Source organism: Myxocyprinus asiaticus, chromosome 50 (genome assembly GCF_019703515.2).
Source record: "Myxocyprinus asiaticus isolate MX2 ecotype Aquarium Trade chromosome 50, UBuf_Myxa_2, whole genome shotgun sequence".
Lineage (NCBI taxonomy): Eukaryota > Metazoa > Chordata > Actinopteri > Cypriniformes > Catostomidae > Myxocyprinus > Myxocyprinus asiaticus.
Window position 1 is genome coordinate 11,702,668 of NC_059393.1, and position 22,154 is coordinate 11,724,821.

Here is a 22,154-nt window from a genome sequence, read left to right on the forward strand (position 1 = left end):
TCAAAGCACTGAACACTTCAAAGACATATTGGTCCATTTGCTATTCATTTCTGAAATATCCAATTTAGCACATCTTCAGTATTAGAGGTGAAAATAGCTGGTGAAGAGAATTAGCATTACTTATAATAAAGGTCCACCTGTGGAAATTTTTCGCATTCAATTTTGCATTTGTCAGTTTAAAAGTTTATTCCTTATGATATATTTTGAGCATAACAATTGACAAAAATATCATGAGCTGTATTAGAATAATTAATGAGGTAGGTCTGTGCAAGATGTAAGGACCATTTGGGAATGTTATTAGTTGTTATTTATAAGTAATTGGGTGTTATAATTCTGAGTTTCGAGTTCCGTTTTATGCAGTTGTATGTTAAGTTACAATCTTTTATTTAAAGTTAAGTTGTGTTCCTTTAAATGACATGTGATCCTGTTTAAGTTAGTTTAAGTTTCTCCAATGATTGATGAAGCAATCTTCAACAGAGAAAAACTATTTCTTGTCAGTATATGGAGAATGAAGATTCTATTTGGATGATCCAGTGTATAATCAAAACTTTCTATTGCCATTTCTTACTACACTATGTCTCCTTTTGTGTTATTGGCATTCCTGCTGGCATGGATTGCACATGTTAGTGCTAAATCTGATGATCCATACTATTTCAGCATAATGTTCCAATGAGCATCTTGTGTTCATTAAGCCATGGTCACACGGATTTGTTTCAACTTTTAAACTCTGTTTTCAATTTGCTAACATCGTCATTTTCCAAAGTATGTGACAATGGAATGCATTTTCAAAAGTCAAAATTTTTGGTGGAGGGAAAAGCCGTTTTAGTGTGAATGAGAGGCGTAAATGTAACGAAATGATGCATTTTCGAGTGAAAACGTATTAGTGTGGACATGGTCTTAGTGGAAGCTAGGAAATCTGACCTTTTGTATGTAGGACTTTTTGTTTAGTGGTCTAGAAATAGTGGAGAATCTTAAATATTTAAGATTCATTTTAAGTCCTTACGTCTTTTTTGTGAAAAGTTATATCCAATATTACAACTTCGTTACCATGATGAAGTAACACAATATACAGTTGAAGTCAGAAGTTTTCATACACCAAATACATTTAAACTCAGTTTTTCACAATTCCTGAAATTTAATCGTAGAAAACATTCCCTGTCTAAGGTCAGTTAGGATCACTATTTTAAGAATGTGAAATGTCAGAATAATAGTAGAGAGAATGATTTATTTCAGCTTTTATTTCTTTTATCACATTCCCAGTGGGTCAGAAGTTTATATACACTTTGATAGTATTTGGTAGCATTGCCTTTTAAATTGTTTAACTTGGGTCAAACGTTTTTGGTTGCCTTCCACAAGCTTATCACAATAAGTTGCTGGAATTTTGGCCCATTCCTCCAGACAGAGCTGGTGTAACTGAGTCAGGTTTGTAGGCCTCCTTTGGAGGTTTGCTTGGGGTCATTGTCCATTTGGAAGACCCATTTGCGACTGAGCTTTAAGTTCATGGCTGATGTCTTGAGATGTTGCATCAATGTATCCACATCATTTTCCTTCCTCATGATGCCATCTATTTTGTGAAGTGCACCAGTCCCTCCTGCAGCAAAGCACCCCCACAACATGATGCTGCCATGCCCATGCTTCACGGTTGGGATGGTGTTCTTCGGCTTGCAAGCCTCACCCTTTTTCCTCCAAACATAACGATGGTCATGATGGCCAAACAGTTCCATTTTTGTTTCATCAGACCAGAGGACATTTCTCCAAAAAGTAAGATCTTTGTCCCAATGTGCACTTGCAAACTGTAGTCTGCCTTTTTTGGCGTTTTTGGAGCACTGGCTTCTTCCTTGCTGAGCAGCCTTTCAGGTTATGTTGATATAGGACTCGTTTTACTGTGGATATAGATACTTGTCTACCTGTTTCCTCCAGCATCTTCACAAGGTCCTTTGCTGTTGTTCTGGGATTGATTTGCACTTTTTGTACCAAACAACGTTCATCTCAAGGAGACAGAATGCGTCTCCTTCCTGAGTGGTATGATGGCTGCGTGGTCCCATGGTGTTTACTTGTACTTACTATCGTTTGTTCAGATGAACGTCGTACCTTCAGGCATTTGGAAATTGCTCCCAAGGTTGAACCAGACTTGTGGAGGTCCACAGTTGTTTTTTTCTGAGGTCTTGGCTGATTTCTTTTGATTTTCCCATGATGTCAAGCAAATAGGCAGAGAGTTTGAATGTAGGCCTTAAAAACATACACAGGTACACCTCCGATTCAGTTCACCTCCTATCAGAAGCTAATTTGGCTAATTTTCTAAAGGCTTGACATAATTTTCTGGAATTTTCCAAGCTGCTTAAAGGCTGTTAACTTAGTGTATGTAAACTTCTGACCCACTGGAATTGTGATATAGTTAATTAAAAGTGAAACAATCTGTCTGTAAACAACTGTTGGAAAAATTACTGGTGTCATGCGCAAAGTAGATGTCCTAAAAGACTTGCCAAAACTATAGTTTGCTAATAAGAAATCTGTGGAGTGGTTAAAAAATGAGTTTTAATGACTTCAACCTAAGTGTATGTAAACTTCTGACTTCAAATGTATATGAAGAACGGCAGTGCGACAAACACCAATAAGTTTTATCCTGTATACGTTTATATGTTGCACCGTAAGTATATCATTTGACAGTTATAAATGTGCTAGCACCAAGTATTTAAACTTTAGTTGGCAATGTCATGCATTACAAAGCATTTGTAAAACATGGAAATGTTTCACTGTTGGAAAATGCCCCAACTATGTAACAATATAAACACCATTATGTTGCGTCTTTGTTTAAACGATAATATATACACAAATTGACAAGGAATAAATATAAATTAGTTTGATTACTTACCACGCTGTCACAGACTGCAGTATCTGTGTTGATTGTGGAGGGGGTTCATTTTCTTCAGATTTGGGATCAGACTCTAGCTCAAACATGAATGGCTGAATTCCTCAGGTTGCCATTTTTAACCATCCAAACTTTTCAAAACAATTCCACACATACAGGCGGGGGCATTGACACTTATTTCATATGCCAAGATGTTACCCAATCATAGCAGTGGGTGTTTACTTTGAAGTCTTAAAGGAGACACAACCTGAAAATTTAACTTTTTAATCAGAGGGCCAAAAACAGGATAGAAAATGGACAATTATTTCTAAATGATGACCATTTTTGATGAAAAAATCTTACTAACATTATAAGTGGACCTTGGTGAACATTATAAAATAAAAAATGCAATGCACGACACCTTTTAAAATGCCAAAACAACTTTAAAAACAATAATTTAAATGATGCAGCTCAAATAACACAGGTACACAAGTTTTAAAAGAATGAATGTGTTTTGTTTTATAAAATTACAGTATGAGCTTCACATTTCTGTCTTTAAACCCTCCAAAATTTTGGTTCCATTCACTTCCATTGTAAGTGCCTCACTGTAACCTCATTTTATGTTTTTTTTTTTTTTTTTAGAGAAAAGGAAGGACAACTCTAAATTAATTTTTGTGGAAATCAGTACAAATGCTGTTGAATGATCTTAACTTGTATTGAACCCGGAATATTCCTTTATTTTGCCAAGTTGCTTGGTAACAGTATACAGCCTTCCGTTCGGATAATGAACTATAATACTTGGCGGAAGAATTGTTTATTCTAATAACTATCAATATTAAATGTAACTATTCGATTTTGAATTCCAAAATTTCAGTGTGGACTGTCTTGAACCCCACTGTAGGTGTGAACCCAATATCTGCCAGCTAATCAGTTTGGTGTGGATGCCCATTAATGCATCTGGTGCTTTCAAAATGAGAAAAGCAAAAAATAACTAATGACTGAACATAATGACCCACTGATGTGCTGTGCTATTAAACACCTACATTCTGCTTGCTTTCGTGAGATGGGTTTCATTTTCTCCTATTTACGCTCTCGATCTTGTTATTGAGAGACACAGTGCATCGGGGTCAAGGATGATTTTTTTTTTTTCTCTCTCTGTTATGTGGTGAAGAGAGACAAACATCCGGCGCAGTATTGAATAAGCAATCGCCTCCATCCGTTCTGCCACATAACCCTGTTCATGTTATCAATAAACACCCAGTACTGATTACCTCTCACTGGGAGGCTCCTTCTGCCACTCTGCTTGATGAAACAAGGTACACCTTAAACACAGAGACCCACTTTCCTGTATTTGGGCTCAGATGTCTCTTTAACTTAATCTGGGCTGTCTACTGCATGTCAGAAAGGGAGCTCTTGTCTGGCTTAAGATATAGAGGGATCTACCCGAGAGCTGTAAATCAGCTTTTGGGGCTGAGTGCAGTTTGGGTCAAAATAAATGTGGATTTGTGCTGGTTGGCCCAGGCCTGCACTATTATGAAAAAATAGAGTGGAAAAAGAGATGTAGAAAGAGAGAAACCCTTCTGTGCAAGAGCCTCCCCCACTGACAGATGGAGAACAATCACTCAGCTCATGTATTAGGAATTTATTTTCTTAAGTCAAGAGGAATAACACTTATGCAAGACCGTGTTATGCATTAATTTCTTGCAGCGAAGCCTGATGCCAGTCATCTAATGTTTCCAATACACTATAATGGGTTTGCTTTAAAGTCAACATGAGAGGTGGGAATAAGCAGGACCTGCTGATAGAATATTGTATTGATACAATATCTGGGTCATGATATGATAATATTGTGATTCGTTATGTCTAGTGTATTGCAATTTGAAACCGTGATACATTGCAGTCTTGTATTTACTAGCAGTCTAGCAGATCTGTACGGACATCTCTACAAATGAAACAAGTGTTAAACATATTCTTAGCTGGTTCTGAGGTTGCACTTTTGTCGAATAGAAAGAATTGAGCATTTGCTGACCTAATGGCACAATACCTTTCGTTTTCAGACTTATTCTGAGTGGTCAATCTCTTTTCTCCTATAAATATGAGTGTTAAAAATGTAATGTAAAATATATGTAAAAAATGATTCTTAGCATTAACTGCCTGGCCCACTTCATACGAAATCGAAGAACGAATGGATGTGACATCATTTAAAACAGAGTCAGGCCAAAACGAAGGTGTTTTTTAAGTTTGTTTCAGTTGTTCGTAATAGCTCACCAGGGCGAACTTTAAAGGAAAAATTCGAACAGGCTGCTAAATACCTTCTTACTGCCATTGGTCCACGTCATCGGTAGGTGTGACCTGGAGATCCATGTACTTTGAAACTGACAACTAATTTATATTCAGTTGGTTAAGATCAGTCAACATGAACACACCGGCATGCAGTTATTAGGGAACTGGTACAAAATTACCTACATATGTACAATTGTACACGTAGAGACATTTTCCAAGAACATGTCATGCATTTTTTAATTTTTTTTTATTTTTATTAGTGAACAAAACAAATCAAATCTACACAAATACTCTTAAGTGTCCATTCACTTTGTTGTTTGATATGCTGCCTCACTCATGTGCAGACTCATGTCAGCAGCGAAAGCCATTGACACATCAGCCCAAAGTAAGATATGCCTCTCTTATTATAATTCTTTTGTCCATATTTTGCCCACTAACACTCTTTAATACATCCATCTTTGCAGTAGTATCAGTGTTATCATAAATTACAATAGCTAAGTGTAATCGCTGCATGTTATGGCCGTGTGTTAACGCATTAGCGTCATGAATGGAGAATGTAAACATGACAAATTACACATTATCTACTGCATATATATTACTTTAAATCATCATTGAGTGGTTAAAACAGCTTCCGCCGTTACAAAAAGCAAACATGATCATTTTCACATGAGCTTTGCGGCAAACTTGCAGCAATTTTTCCATTGTTGCAAAAGGTTTCCTACAGACTCACCGCTACTGGTGAAGAGCTGCAAACTTCTGGCAAACGTTTGCGGCAAATCACAAGCTCATTTGCATGTGAAAATAATAAGTGGCAAATTTTCAGCTAGTTTGCTGGAACTACAGATTTTGTTGTAAGGGTTTTACCGATCTCGTGTGAATTCTACTCCTGTTTCTAAAAAAAAAAAAGGAACATAAGAAATTAAATAGCTCAGTTTACCTGTTTTGCTATTGACTTTTTCATTGTGATAGTGGTTTTTTAAAAGCAACACTCATATCTTCCTTAATAGCAAAGTCATACAGCTAGTTAAATAGCTCCTTAATGTAATTATTATATAGACTGGCTCAGTACTCACCACACTCTATTTTATAAGTGGGGTTATACCCAAACACCGCAAGCCACCTCACCTTTCAATGCCTCAGAAATAACGTGACAAATGATGAAACATTTGTCTCATTTCCACTGTCAGTGATTGCTGGTGTCTTTAAGCCCTGGAGACTGTTTGATACGAATTTGATTACTGTTTCTTCTTGCAGAAATTGAACACCAATGGCTACGGGTTCTACAAATTCCTTATCAGGGATTCTGGCTGTGGTTGTCTGCCTATAATTCCCCCAAGGAATGGATGCTGGGAACAGTGCTTACAAAACAATCAAAAACAGATATCATTAATTTAAACAAGCATGTTCTGGGCAGGCAAGCAATGATACCCTTGAAATTAGATACTTGCCCCCAAAGTATAAGATGTTTGGTGTAAGATGTCATTTTATCTCATTTTCTCTTTCACACTGCAATATGGGTGGATTGAGAAGTGAATACTGTGGTTAATTAATGTTTTTAGCATTTTTTTTTTCTTTCTTGAAACACCAAATGCAGTTGTCACATTATTAAGGATATAGAAAATAATTGCCATAATTTGTTGTGTAGGCCTAAAGAATATTCTTCCTATAATTGGCTCATTCACTAATAATTGCGCACAGGAGTTCTTATAACTTTTCATCTCAAAGGCTGTCGAACTAACACATTAATTCAATGCTATTAATTATATAAAAGATATATGTGTCATGTTTATTCTGTTGGATCATGTTTTTCATGTCTTATTTTGAAAATCTAGTTCCTGTTTCATTTCATGTTTCCCAACATGTTCGTGTGTCTTGTTTTCATTGGTTTATTGTTTAGTTATCTTGTTATCAGTTCTGTCTTTTCATTGGTTAACTTGTTTGTCTTGTTACCCTTGTCCATGTATTTAAGCCTCATGTTTGCCATTGTCCATTTTCAGGTATTGTTTGTTAATGTAACTTTGTTGGACTGGTCAAGTTAAGCTATTGTCAAGTTCATGTTTTGTATTTTGTTCACGTTTGTAGTTAGGGTTTCTGGATATCACTTTTGTTAATAAAATTGCACTTGGGTTCTTCACTCCATCGTCATCGACTTTGTCATTGCCAGCGCCAGCCATCGTTACAATATGTGTTAAAAAGTTAAACAATTAATCATGTCCCCTGAAATTCGGTAATAACAATTTGTTTTCTTCCCTTCAGAGCAATTCAAGCTTGAAGTACCACCTTCATGTATTTGCGAGTTGCTGTCAGCAGGGAGCAGTCAGCACAACTCCAGATGTACAACCATAAGTAAATATGTATGTTGATTTCCCCATAAAGTGAAAACACGTGGCTCTTTGGCGTTTTCAGACTTTGTTTATGTGACCCTTCCAGCCACAGCAACACTGACTCAACAAATGGTGCAAGTTTGGGTCGGGACAATCTGTTTGTTCGACCAACTGGTAGACAGAGAGTGTATTCGGGAAAGCTGTTTAAAACAATATTTATTTTGCAGTTCTGTTAGGAGGAATTACACACTTCAGCTTTAACGTGCTCCACATTTTTAAGGTCACCTGGAGTCTGTGATTTTTGCACATGTGTGGTTTGAGGTGGTTCTAAATTTTATCAAAAGTGTAAAACTTAGTGATAAATCATGATTTCTGCACAAAAAGTCCGCACGGTTTTACGCAGAGATGTGCATACGCACAGTTAGTGAATGAGACAAATTTCTGTAATTTGTGAGGAAGTTTGTAAATTTGATCTTGCTTTTCTGTGTGTTGTCATCCATAACAACTCAAAATAGGATAGCAGGAGTATCAAGACTGCTTGTCTCTATTAGTGAGAAGAAGAAAAAACACAATCAGTCAGAACATGCCTGCTAGGCAGAGGGGATGTGTTGCTCTGTGGTAATAGGGTTGGACACAGTTGTGTGCACAGTACCAAACTCCTAAGCTTATCTTGGCTGAAAAGATTTGGTTTTGTAGGACACATACCATCCGTGGTTCAAGAGAGGGTTTGTGTGAATTTCGCCTGCTATGCAATGTTAAGTATTACAAGTGCCGAAAAGATTTAGCTTACAAATTTTTGGTAGTTCTTTGCTGAGGGTTCTGTTACGTCCCAGGACACATATGTTTGATTGTTTCTTTGTCAAATTGTTTGTTTAATTACATCTACGGATGTATGGCATTAGCCTTTTATTGTAATTGGAGATTTGTGCTGTTGTTTTCCTGTTTTGTTGTCTCTGGCTGAGTCTCATTTCGAAGGCTGTGTGCTAGGTAGGACGTGTCTTTTGAAGGCTGCAGTATCCTCCTTTAAACAAGTCTCGTTTAAACGAGACAGCATTCATAGGACAAACGGAAACGGAACGTAACATGGTTGCTATGACAGCATGCCACTCTTTAACGAACACGAGCGCTCTGAGTGAGAAGGGAACAAAGTCCCTTTGGAAGGGAATGTATGAGGTAAATTTTAGGAGATTTTTAATACTTTATTTTAATTATATATTAATATAATTATACATATTATATACTCTGCACCCATCTACTGAGGTACTTCAACTTGGTAATTAACATTACTTGCGTTTGAACATCATATTTACGGGCAAATTGGCGTTATTTTTTTAGACATTTCCGTTGAAGCAAAGAATTGTGGGCTGTGAGTGCCCACGAAGGATACACCTCATGCATCCTTCGAATTCCCATGAAAGAAGGTAGCATTCGAAGGCTGCATTCGAAGTGTCCTACTTGCTTTTATGAAACGAGACAGCCTCTATGACGTATGTGGCTGACAAATGTGACCTCCGGAGGACACAGCCTTCCAAACGATCCACGATCTCTCTCTTCCTCCTCACTCCCTTCCTCCTTGCAGGCTGATTAACAGCAGGTGTTTGCAATGAGGAGTACCAATCACTCCCCTGTCTGGACTGGTTGGTGAGGAGAGGGAAACAGGATAAATCCCAAACAGATCTTCACTGCAATGGAGCTTCCCTTTTCCCATCCCAGACAGTTGTTCTTGTAGTGTGTCTACATATTGCTGTAGTTGTAGTAATAGTAGTTGATGATTGTTGTAAGTGATTGGTGTGAAGGTAACTGTTGTTGAAGCTGACCTTAGCCATTTAAATATTGTTAATCCCTCGAGTTTTTGTTGCAAATAGTGTAAATATTAAACTAATACGGAAGTGTAGGGAGGTGGGTGCCATTTTGTTTAAACCTGTCTTTTCTTAGGGGTGTAACGATACATCAGTATGGATTGATGCATCGATCAAATGACTAATTATTTGATATATCGATGCAATGGGTAAAAATCTATATATATTTTTAAGATGCACCTTTATTTTGACAATCTCATGTTAGCCACATCTGCTTGTCCGTCGACCATTCTACGCATTTCCGTCAAAGCATTCATTCTCTTTTAAACTGTACAAGCGCCAGATGATCGCGATGCAGCAACCTAGCAGTACTGTCATCAGCAGCAGCCAAAAAACAAACACAGATGATGTATTATCTCCTGTTGGACTCAAGTCATGGGTATGGAAGTATTTTGGATTTAGAAAAAAAGATGGGCAGACAGACAAACCCATGTAATTTGCAAACATTGCAAGTACGAGCTGAAATACTCTGGAAATACGACAAACTTGCCAGTGCATCTGAAAAGGAAGCATGGAGTTGTTTTGGTTGACGAGAGAGTCTCTCTCACCTACCTTGATCAACTTTTTCCCACAAACATTGGCCCAAAACTCAAAAAGAGTGATTAGTATTACATCTGCGATCATTTTTATATTTTTATTTTTTATTATATGTAAGGATCAGAGGCCCTACAGTGTAGTTGAAAATCAAGGCTTTCGTGAGCCACTACATAGACTGGAGCCGAAATACAGCATTCCATCAAGACAGCACTTCAGTGAAAGTTGCATTCCAAAGCTGTACAGGCAAGTAAAAGATGATATATAACATACGCTAATGGATGTGGGATGAGTCGCAATCACAACAGATGGATGGACATCATGTACAACAGAAGCTTATGTAACCGTGACCTGCCATTATATTGACACCGACTAGCAAATGAAGAATTATGTTCTGCAGACACGTGTTTTGAACGACTCACACACTGAAGTAAATCTTGGGACAGTCTTGAGAGAAGCATATGAGGAGTGGAATATAAGTGACAAAAAACCTGCACTGGTCACCGATAATGCCAGCAACACTGCGATAGCCAGACAATAGGCAAATGTGTCACTGCACATTAAATGCTTTGCGCATACAGTTAACTTGGCAACACAAAAAGGCCTGAAATGTGCTGGTGCAATCCGTCTTTTGGGAAGAGTGAGAAATTTTGTAATTTTTTCAACACAGCTTGGTTGGTACCGCTGTTTTAAAAGCGAAGCAGAGGTTGCTCGGAATTCCAGAACACAAGCTTAAACAAGACGTGATCACTCACTGGAACAGCTCCTTTGATGGAGCTGGAGCGATTTTTGGAGCAACAAGCTGCAGTGTGTAGTTCACTTCTGGACAAGAACTAAGGAAAGTCACAAATGACATGCATACACTCGTACACTTGCATACAAATGACATGACAAAACAACATCGCTACAGCTGAAGAAAGGGTTAAGCTACTCGAACCAGTGAAAACAGCCACCACCATAATGTGCGAGGAAGAGCAGCCCACTGTATCTGTCACTGCACCTCTTCAAGCTAAATTGTTGGAGCATTTCTGTGTCGCAGATGAAGACTCCAATTTGATTACAGAGATGAAGCAGACAATGGCAAGGGAGCTTGAACATCGATATCTGGATGTGAGGCAAGTTCTATATAGAGCATCTTCCTTGGATACGAGATTTAAAAAGCTGCCTTTTGTAAGTGAGGAGAAGAGAGATGCAACTTTCCAGTGTCTCATCCATGAGGCTGCAGAGCTTATGGACCAGAAAGTAAGATAATATTTTTATGTCTGTTTGCAACAAAGTTGTATAAATAATATATTCTTTACTGCCTTTCCATTTGCTATAGTGTGTGTGTGTGTGTGTGTGTGTGTGTGTTTATTTTTGTCATACTCATCTACAGAATGGCACAGGCTGAGAATGCAACTGCTCACTCATTTGTTGATCAAACTTCTGTTGTTGATCCTACTTGATTCCAGTGTCCCAGGCTGAAACCACTGAAGAAGGTGTGTACATATTGTAGTTAAACATTTGGGTTTTCTATTTTTGGTTAACTGGCTCAAAATTTGATTGTGCTTTTATGTATCAGGTAACAACATTTTGGGGTACACAAGATATTTTGTTCTCTGTCATAACTAAGCCTTGCTTTCTGTGTCATTTTAGAATATGTTCCTACTTCCAAGAAGTAAAAAATATATGAAGATATCTTCAGTGACACCTTCTGCACTGTGGACCATAGCCAGATGGCCAAGACCTCTAAAGAGCTGGCCCATGCTGAAGTTGTTAAGACACTGCATCTTTGAACCTGGGAGGTAAGGTGTTGGAGTGATGAAAAAGTCATCGAACTGAGTTTCCCCTCCTGGCAAACCTTGCCAAAACATACCTTTCCATTCCTGGTACTAGTGTACCATCTGAGCATGTGTTTAGCACTGTAGGTGATATCGTCCATTCAGAACGCAGTGTCCTGTCTGCTGAGCATGTTGATCAGTTGATTTTCTAAAGAAAAACCTCTCGAAAGAGACCACTAGAAGATCTTGTTTGACGTTGTAAAAAGATGTCAAATTGTCACTGATAACTTTATTTTTGAAATTTATTTTTTTATATTTATTTTCTTGTATACATTTTTTCAACAACTGGAGTACCTCATTTTGTTGTGTATGTCCTAATGGGGATACTAGATTTGCACATTTTAGAGAGCACAGATGACTGAAAGACTTTCTTGACTGTTGTCATTTGCTTATCTCATTGCACAAGCCAATGAGCTGTCATCAGACGATTGATCTCATGTGACTTGATTTTTTTTTTTCATTATTTATTTTTCTATATTTTATTATTTAAAAAACTGAAGTGTATTTTTTGTTGTGGATGTCCCAGTTGGAATTCTGGATTTGCAATGTTCAGAGAGTTCAATTAAATGTTCATGTTATATTTTGGTTGCATTTGTGAGTTTATAAAAATTTTACTGGTTGTGTAAAAGAGGCACGTAATATCAATATATCGATCGCAGGCCCCTGAATTGAATCAAATATTGTATCGCTGGCTAAGAGAATCGATGTCAGATCGTATCGTGATGAAACGTCCGATTTACACCTATCTTTTCTCTTGTTCTTTGCTAATGAGGGAGTTAAGTTTATGTTGTTTGTTTTGCTTTTCACAGGTTAGTTAGATTTTACTCCCCATTAGGCAGAGGTTTTATGCTTGTTATTTTTGCCTTTGCTCCCTCCTGAAGCCTTTTAAACTTCCATTTTCTGTTTTGATTAAATACATTTTTTGTTGACTATGAAACTTGACTGACCATTGAGAGCTGGGACAGAAAAAGGGAACTCCCACATCTTGTTACTCCTCTCCAATCCCTAGACTGGAGCGGAACATAACAGTTCAAATTCACTAACTATCATAATCTTATATTCTATTTAATTTTTATTTTTTATTTTTTATTTAGTTTAATATTTTCTGACTTGAGGCTCTTGTTTAATCCATTGTAGTTTTCATTTTTGTAGTTCTGAATGACTTTTAATTATTTTAATTTTTTATTTGCCTTCTCAAATTCATCTGGGTTTCTACAGTCAAAAGCACAGTTGCTTGTTTACTTGAATTAACGTGGATTTTGGGTGAAATGCATGTGGACATCTCACCAAATACTGGGTGTATACATTTTTTATTTATTTATTTATTTTCTTTTAACAAACAAGTTTGCAGAGATTTTGCTGGGAGCAATGCCTGCTGAAGCTCTGTGGGGTTAAAGTTTTTGAACCTGAGAGAATGAAGAAGAAGAAAAACGATGCTCTTGACAATGAGAGGGGAAACTAGGGAGTGCTAAGGCCGCATACTATACTCGGGTATGAAAAAGAAGCCGTGCAGATGAGAGGATATCGCTGTAATTTGACATTTGCAGTGGGAGATGAGGTTCAATTTAGAGAGGGTTCTCGAGAAATCACAAATTACGCTGCCTCCTTTGAATGAGCTCCTGTGCTCTTTTTCCAATCCACTTCCAGTGGCTCATTGCTTGCCTCCGGAAAGGCTGGCTTTGGTTTTTCCTCAGCTGGGTAAGTTTTTCATGCAGTCCACACAGCTTTGCCGATGCTATCTAATTCCAGTATAGAGACAGCTATTTTATCCTCTGCACAGGGAGAAAATGTGGCCACTGCAAAGACCCGCATTCTCTTTACACTATATTTGCTTTTTTCATTCGACAAATATAATTGTGAATTATAAATACTTGTGTTTTTCCAGCTGTCTGTTTCATAGACTTAAAAAAATATATATAAAAATAAAAAAATAAAAAATGATATAGCTTGTTTCACAATGCTGGCAAGCCATTTAATTACTGTAATTAGTGGCTATGGCCACTAGAGATCCTAGAGCAAGATTTGATCTCTCTGCCTTCTTTACCGCAGCTGCAAACAACCTAGTTACAATAAGACCATCTCAAAGGGAAAATGGAGTGTTTATCGGCGCAAACAAACTAAACAAAAATTTTAGGACAAAACTGAAAGCACTGTCTGATGCTTTTTTTTTTTAAGGCACTAAAGTAATATTGAATGAAAAAGTTCTGTAAAGTGCTGTAAAGAGAATGTTTTGAATCATGTATGTCATGCATAAATACTGAAGATTGAATATTATAGTTAAGAGTTATTAAGAGTAGTTTTAAAGTGTTAAAGGAATTTTGTCACTTACTCACCTTTAGGTTGTTCCAATGTATTATTTTCTTGCTTTCATTAAAAGGAAAATGAGATTGTCTTTTGCATACTGTACAACAACAAAACTATCATAAGGCTCCAAAAAAAAAGTCTGAATATAGCACACTGAGTATAAGTAGTATTTTTTTTATTATTATTTGTTTTTTAATTTTGTTATAAATTTTTTATTAATTAGTGACACTAAATTGACATGCTAAATTAACAACCATACTTAGAACTAAACTAAAAATGTTAATAAACAGACACATGGTTTTAAATTGGAGGCAAAACCATTGACAAAGAAAATACTGCAAATCTGTCATGTTATGTAGCCTACTCAAAAGATGAAAAGTATTACAAAAAACTATAAAATAAATAAATAAAATAAAATAAAAAATAACTAGTGAGCCTACTTAGGCACATGACTGAATACATAAAATAACCACTTGTTGTAAAGAAAATAAGCTGTCTTCTTTAAATGAGCATCAGGGCATTTACGGTATCTTTCTTAGCTTTTCTCCTGGAGATTTGCTGACAGAAACTTGTCGTGTCCTTGCAACCAAGCTGTCTTATTCACTGCACAATAAATAAAGATGATCACTTATGGCATTTAATGTTAAACATTAAGAGGCATGTCAGTTAACCAAAAAAATGTAAGCTCCATCATAAAAACATCATAAAAACAGAATAAGCAAAACAGAAATTCAGCAGAGCTCAACTGGCATACGACCACATGTTTTGATGCAAGATGCTGATGACAGAGAAATATGTTGAGAACTAAATATCATTTTTGGCTAGTGTCCAAAAGAACATGATTTCATTAATTTAGCCATCAATAAAGTGTTTTAAACTTTTGGTTCACTCTTGCTTCAGATAATTGAGTTCCACGCACCAGATGTGCAATCTGCTAGCACACTTGCTTAGCATAGTTTGCTAGCAAGCTAGTTGCTCTCTTGTGTGCAATGTTGTGTTAACTGAAAAGAATCAGCACTTTTGGGGAGTTTTGATAAATGTTCTGTGAGGTGTGACATCTAAAATGTGAACAAAGTCTAAAGACCCTTAACAAAGCATGCAAACCAACAAGTAAAGAACCATGACTAGCAGGAGTAGTTTGAATATTTGCTTAAAGGTGATGTACTTTACAGTAAAGTAAGACTTTATGGGTTAATTTGTCCAAAAGGTGGCTCTGTGGCGTTTTCAACATTTTTTGTTTGAGCATCCCGACCAGTATGACATAGCAAATTAGCTCAAAGAATGATGGGAGTTTGTGGTGGGAGTACCTGCTTGGGCGTTCCATTCAAGTCATTCAAGCCTCATGTGGGCTATTCCTACTTTACTGTATATCTCTGATCATAAAGGCATTCCATTGCCAGATGCTCGGAAGATGTTGTGTAAGGAAACAAGAGAGCAAAGCTCCCTTTAGCTTAGCAGGTGTTTGACGGTCATATCTAGAAGGTGACCCTCATGTCAACATTTTCGCACATGCGCGTTCCTGTTGATGCTTTTGCCGCTCGCCTTCAGCTTATTAATGATGGAAAGCATTAAATACTTTAAGTCTCTTAAAGTATAAGTTGATGAATGGATTTGTGTGTGTAGCACTGTACCAAGTTCTCTTCTTTTTGTTGTGTTGTTTGTACAACTTGTAATGTTAATCCTGTTCAGTTGCATTAATGTTAGAATGTTAAAGTTGTAGCCTATAGCTTAGTAAGGCTACTGTTATGGTCTTTGTTGCTCTTCTTGTCTTTGTTACCTGTTTTAAATGGCTTTATTTTCTAGATGATGATAAAAACTATTATTATTAAGAGTCATGCAATCCCATATTTCTAGACAAAAGTGTTAAGGCACATATAACTTTAAACTGGGTGGTTGGGTGGATGGTACTTTCTGCATCGTGTTCAGGGGGGTTTGGGAACATTGCCAGTTCATAAGCATGAGTTTCCATTTTGTTCATGTGTGTTCAAATAAGTGGCGATCCGGCGCTATAATGTGTTTTGAGTGGTATGATGAGTGCTCGTGGCTTTTGGGTGACAGCTGTAATGTTCTCTTGTGCACATAGATGCTTGCTCTACTCGCTCCTTTCCAGTCGAATCACAAAGGAATATGCAAACACATGTCCCCACTCAAGATATACATCCACAGATGTGCGGATGCAATCTTGGTTTATTAAAATAAAAAATTACAAAAAGGCAGATTCAAACCAACAACCTTTTTCATCAATGACAGCAATACTACCACTACACCAACCAGCCAGCTCTTAGTAGTTGAGCTTATTGGTGTATATTAAAACAAGCTAACAGTATCCCACGACAGGTAGTTGCAGATTTAGAGCTGAATTTATCACTTTAATTGTGTGAAATATTTATTTGAGCCCTTGAATTTGTCATCAGGAATGACTATTTATCAAAACAGAACATTTTCAGTAATCTTTTACTGTGCATAACCTAATTAATATTTGTGAGTTTTGCCACTTCGCACCCCCGTTAGAGCAGCGAAAGCATCAACAGAAAGTGCATGTGTGAGAATCTTGACATGAGAGGGTTACCTTCTAGACACAACTGTGTTTGACTGTCACCTGAGATGTCTCCTAGCAACCCAACTGAAAAACAATGCTGAAACGCTAGTATGTGCTACAGGTGTACGTTAATAAAAAATAAAAGTATAATATACCATGTTTTATACACCTGTTTCTGCAGGCGTTTGTTAAACAAGTTTTAATATCATGTAATGTAGGAACTTTGAATCATTTATTGATATTACTTAAAGTGAATGTCACTTATTTTGTATATCTCCCCAGGTGCTGACATGTTTGTGTGACGTCACGCACCTGCATCTCGGCAAAATTGGAGTTGAAAATTTCCGCACGAGTTACCCAGTTGGAATTCCGGCTTCAAGTGGCGTTCCAATGGCTTATAGTGCCATTCTGTTGCACTTTTCCTAGTACAATGATGGAAAATCTGAGTTGAATGGAATGCAACATTAGTGTTTGGAGCCATTATTTTTACATTTTTAAACATTTACTTTCATTGTATGGAAAAAGATGCAATGGAAGTGAATAATGACTCTAATATTCTAACTCCTGTGTTCCTTTTGTGCTGATCTATCCCTTCACCAAGGTTCACCATGCTAAATTTTGTTCTTGACATTTGTATTATTATTATTACAAACTGGAGCCCACACAAGAATTTTAACCTTCTTCTGCAATCCGAATATAACCTTGAACAAATCAAGATGAGTTGTATATATGCTTGACTTGAGAACTAATATTTATTCGCCTACAGATCTATTGTGCTTATCCTGCAGTTTTGGGCACAGCACCACTTCTATTTTGAGGTAAATGAATTACATCAGTCCTAACACTCAATCTCAGTATATCACGCATTTCAGATTTGCAAACCTTGCAAACACCCACATATACTGATAGTCTCAAAAGTTTGAAGCAGTATTTATCTTCAGGACTCCAACCAAGGCTGAAGTGAAAAGGCGGCAGCAGGATACAGATATAAAAGAAGCCTCAGAAGAAGAACTAAGGAGTGGAAGCCAAAAAGAAAGAAACCTGTCAGTCTGGAGACTCTAGGGAGCAGTGTGTCATCTGAATCTGCTGCCAATACTTGGGGGAAAAAAGTGCTTCATCCTTTGACAGCTGTCTCATATCTGACTGACGGGCAGCCTCACACCAGAACAAGCAGTACCACAGATACTGCAAAGAAAGATGATTTTACACTGAGCGGTAAATTCCTAATCTTCGATGTGATGACATTTGATTTTTGCCTTTGCTTTCTTTTTTACCTGCTTCTACCTTCTTCAAAAGGCTTGCAGAAAACAAATGCTGCATTTGAAACCTCACAAATCTCTTTGTGGCTCAGTTTCAAAATAGCATGCTACAAAAGATTCCCTTGTGACAAAATATTAGTAAAAATCACAGTGCATGCATACGGCTGTAAATATTCTGAAAATAACATTTTCCATGGCAAAAAGTTTGAGCATCTGAAGAAACCTTAAAGAGAATACAGCAAGAATGAATTTAGTTGCATGAAATTTTTATTTGCAAGCAGTAACTAATTCCAATCTAGTAAGTCTATGCATTTGAGGTGACCTTCCCAACACTTTGTAATTTTGTTCCCTTTGTACAGTTTGTGATGATGGCATTGTGCTGGGAAATTTGAGTGGAGCCCATTATCGAATAAGGTCCGGTCTGCACCAATTACTTGGCAGCAGAGCTCAGTGGTGATTGGAGCCCCCTAAGAGATTGAACCACAGTCTTTACATAGTGAAAAGCTTGATGTTAGAATTACAGAGGCACTTAATGACATTGTAAATGCTGTCATCAAGCAAGCCGACTACCCCGAAAATGTATTAACCATCTGTAATTGGGTCATTAAATAATGGTCAGTTTACAAAGCTCATTTACAAAGACGTGACCTGGGAAACCCTCAAAAACATTCAATTATTAATATTATGACAACCAGTGCTGCATTTAGAGGGATGTGTGCTTTAGGGAGTTGCTGAAAATGGCATTTAAATGGACATGCCAGCCTCCCTTAATAAGGTTAATGGTTAGGTTAGACACAACAAATGTGGCTGAACATGACTCTAGTTGAATCGCAAAGAAATATGCAAACATGTGTCCTGACTCAAGATATACATCCACAGATGTGTGGATGCAATCTCTGTTTATTAAAATAAAAAGCTACAAAAGGGCAGATATAAACCCATAACCCACACTTACAACGACAATGCTACCATTAGACCAACCAGTCTGTCTCTTTACAGCAGAGCCAATTGATGTATTTTACCACTAGCTAACAATATCCCATGACAAATTTACAGCTAAATTTATCTTATTAATTATGTGCATTATGACGGGGGCCTGGATAGCTCAGTGGTAAAATACGCTGGCTACCACCCCTGGAGTTCACTAGTTCGCTAGTTCGAATCCAGGGTGTGCTGAGTGACTCCAGCCAGGTCTCCTAAGCAACCAAATTGGCCCAGTTGCTAGGGAGGGTAGAGTCACATGGGGTAACCTCCTCATGGTCGCTATAATGTGGTTTGTTCTCGGTGGGGCGCATGGTGAATTGAGCGTGGTTGCCGCGGTGGATGGCGTGAAGCCTCCACATGCACTATGTCTCCGTGGCAACGCGCTCAACAAGCCACGTGATAAGATGCGTGGGTTGACTGTCTCAGACATGGAGGCAACTGGGATTCGTCCTCCACCACCCAGACTGAGGTGAATCACTATGCGACCACAAGGACTTAGAGCGCATTGGGAATTGGGCATTCCAAATTGGGAGAAAAAGGGGAAGAATCCCCAAAAAAAAAAAAAATTATGTGCATTATTAATTTGAGTGCTTGAATTTGTCAGCAAGAATGAGTGTTTATCGAAACAGACCATTTAAAAGAATTTTTTACTGTGCAAAATGTGTGAGTTTCCCCACTTCGCATCCCCGTGAGAGCGGCAAAAGCATAAACGGAACACGCATGTTCCCTAGTCCAAGTGCCTGCCACATGCAACCTCTGTCAATGCGACTTTGCATCTGTGATGTGACTTATATATATTTATTTATTTTTCTATTTTTTTATTTTTTCTGAAAAAACAATTCGATTTTGACCAGGTGTGACTTATATTCAGGTGCCACTTTATTTCCAGAAAATACAGAAAACCCAAAACTCTGCTTTCGTGTCAGTCAGCTTTCTCACTACAAACATTTTATTGGTGTCCTTAAATTTAGATATTATAATTTAACATCCATTCGGATGTAGTTACTTAAGTTTTGGAAAACAGTTGTGTCTAGATGGTTCATTTCACCAATGATGCATCGTACTGTGGTGGATAAGCAGTGAGTTTCATCGTTATATGGAGACCTCACCCCTGTTTGTTTGAGAATCCTGACCAGGGGTGCATTTCCCATACAACGACGTAACTCACTGCTTAACCACCATAGTGCGATGCATCGTTGGAGAAATTAACAAGCTAGTCACGACTGTTTCCCGAAACCCTAGTAACTACAGTGTGTTGCACATCCATCGTTCGAACCATGTTGGTTCAACAACATTCAGCTGTCATTAATCACGTTATGCAGGGGGTGGAGTAATAACTTCAGTGAATATTAAATTATAAAAGCTCATTTACACGTACAACAGAAAACCGTTTAATGTGAGAAAGCTGCTGATGACAGGAAAGCTGCATGCACTTTGTAATGCAACAATTTCATACGCTGCAATAGTGGGGTTTTCCTTGAGCACATACGCACATGCGCACACTTCCAAAACATATAAACGGCACTTATGCGTTAACAAATACATAAAACCCGTGTTCTCCAACAGAAACTGTGTGTGATAAAGCGCTTTCTATTAACAGCCTTTAATCTCTTAAACAGCCGCCTTCGCTTGTACGTAATGTTTCCGAACCCCGCTTTCTGCAAAACCCCAGAATAAGTAATTTTCTTACATTTGAAAACAGTCATTATTTTTGCAATTCTGTTTGATGATGCTAGTTATGCAGGTTAAAAACTACACCCTTCACCTTTAATGTCACTAACAAATGGAGGTAAGAATAAAATAAATGGGGTTAAGTGTTCAAAGTTTAACAGTTCAAAAGGGGTTGGTTTTTAAAGCAGTTAAAAAAAAAAAAAAGTACAATCAAAGGAGCCACAAACTGTTAGTCTGTGCAATTCTACATTTCCCCCCCTTTTAGCTAATCTTGTCATCATTTTTCTCAAACTGTCTTGCTCTATTCAGTGTGCAGTATGTGTGGTGTATGCCTCCAGATATTTTGCCTCCCCAGGGAAATCCGGCTTCAACAACAAACATGAGACTTCCTCCCCGTTCCAGCTGAAATCCTTGCAAGTTAAACCTCAAACGGCTCAGCGCTAAGCACGCGTGCAGCCACACATGCAGTTTTCCAAGGTCAGCTCCTTCCTTCCGCTCGACTTCAACGACTCACGACTGGCAGAATTGAAAAGCTTTGTCAGGCTGATTAAACTTGGAAGGCGTTATGTAAAAAGCGCCTGATTCAGATTTGACAGACAGTTAAGAGTTTCTCCCTTTCTTCCCCCTTTCTTGCTCCACACTCTTATTTAACAAGATCAGATGTTATGTCACAGCAAGGTGCAATTTTCATTAACCTCCAGCTGTGCTATGATTTGAATGTGCCAGCCCTGCAATTAGTTGATTGTGATTGATTGATTGAAGTCAGCTGCTTTTTTATCCCCCCTTCATTGAGGGCTCAGGTAATTCATTCAGACCTCCTCCCCCTTAAGGCTTGTGCATTATTCTCTGACAAGCTCGGCTTGCCGGAACACTCTTAGGCAGATTTGAGGCCACGGCATGGGGCAAATGCAAACGCTCTCATCACAGCATGGCCGCGACATACTAACCAGTACTGAAAGGGGAACAGGTGAAACTGGACAAAATGCTGTTCACAGTTTGTCACTGTATTCCACTTTCATCTAGAAATTAAGGTGTGATACAATTTTAAGATACTGATACAATGTGTTTTATCACATTGAGCCACTTCAATCATTACAAGTGCATGATTGAAACTTACTGTCAATAATCAAATTAATTTTTATATTTAAAGGAATAGTTCACCCAAATTAAAATTATCATACGGTAGCTTTGTGCAACCAACAGAACGATTTAGTCATTAATTAAAAATTCTGCCCTGAGTAAAAAGGTGAGTAAACCATGACAGATTTTTTTTATTTTTATTTTTGGGTGAACTATTTCTTTAATTTTTATATTAATGTTATTTTTTTGTGTATTGATGGACTAAAGGTGAATGGTGTGTAATAATATATGAATTACTGTGATATTTTTCTGTGATATGCAAATGTGAAAATTACTGGCATAACATTTTGTTGTTGTAAAATAAATGTCTAGCCAGGTAAAAGGGAAAAAAAAAAAAAATATATATATATATATTTTTTTTTTTTTTTTTCAGTCTTTGCTACAACAGATAAAACATGTTCTTATAAAAAAGACTCGGCCAGTCAAGAGATTTTTAACCTTTGCCTCTAAAAAGGCTTCCTTCACAGTATGATTGTGTAACACTTCTCAGTAGAAGGAGGAGGCGAGAAGCAGATTTCCTGGTTCAGGTAAGCGTTTTATTCTCCTCACTGCAGCAAATACACTCGTTCAGGGCTTTTACACTGTTCAA

General features: G+C 37.6%; 2 long non-coding RNA genes across 5 annotated transcripts in view; one reads left to right on the forward strand and one right to left on the reverse strand.

Annotated features, from left to right (window-relative positions):
* LOC127438639 (uncharacterized) overlaps positions 1-3,005 on the reverse strand; it is a 57,023-nt gene extending 54,018 nt beyond the window's left edge. The window contains exon 1 of the long non-coding RNA XR_007896779.1: positions 2,873-3,005. This is a non-coding gene — a long non-coding RNA (uncharacterized LOC127438639). The remainder of the gene's footprint in view (positions 1-2,872) is intronic.
* Positions 3,006-10,216: 7,211 nt separating this feature from the next.
* On the forward strand, positions 10,217-21,929 carry LOC127438637 (uncharacterized). 4 transcript variants are annotated; one of them, XR_007896777.1, is made up of 5 exons: positions 10,226-11,090; positions 11,224-11,326; positions 11,484-11,632; positions 17,278-17,329; positions 17,453-21,929. It is a non-coding gene; the product is annotated as an uncharacterized LOC127438637 (long non-coding RNA). The 4 variants fall into 4 exon arrangements; XR_007896776.1 differs by having other exon boundaries at positions 10,217-11,090; positions 11,484-17,726; positions 18,130-21,929; XR_007896775.1 differs by having other exon boundaries at positions 10,217-11,090; positions 11,484-17,329.
* The last annotated feature ends 225 nt before the right edge of the window (positions 21,930-22,154 follow it).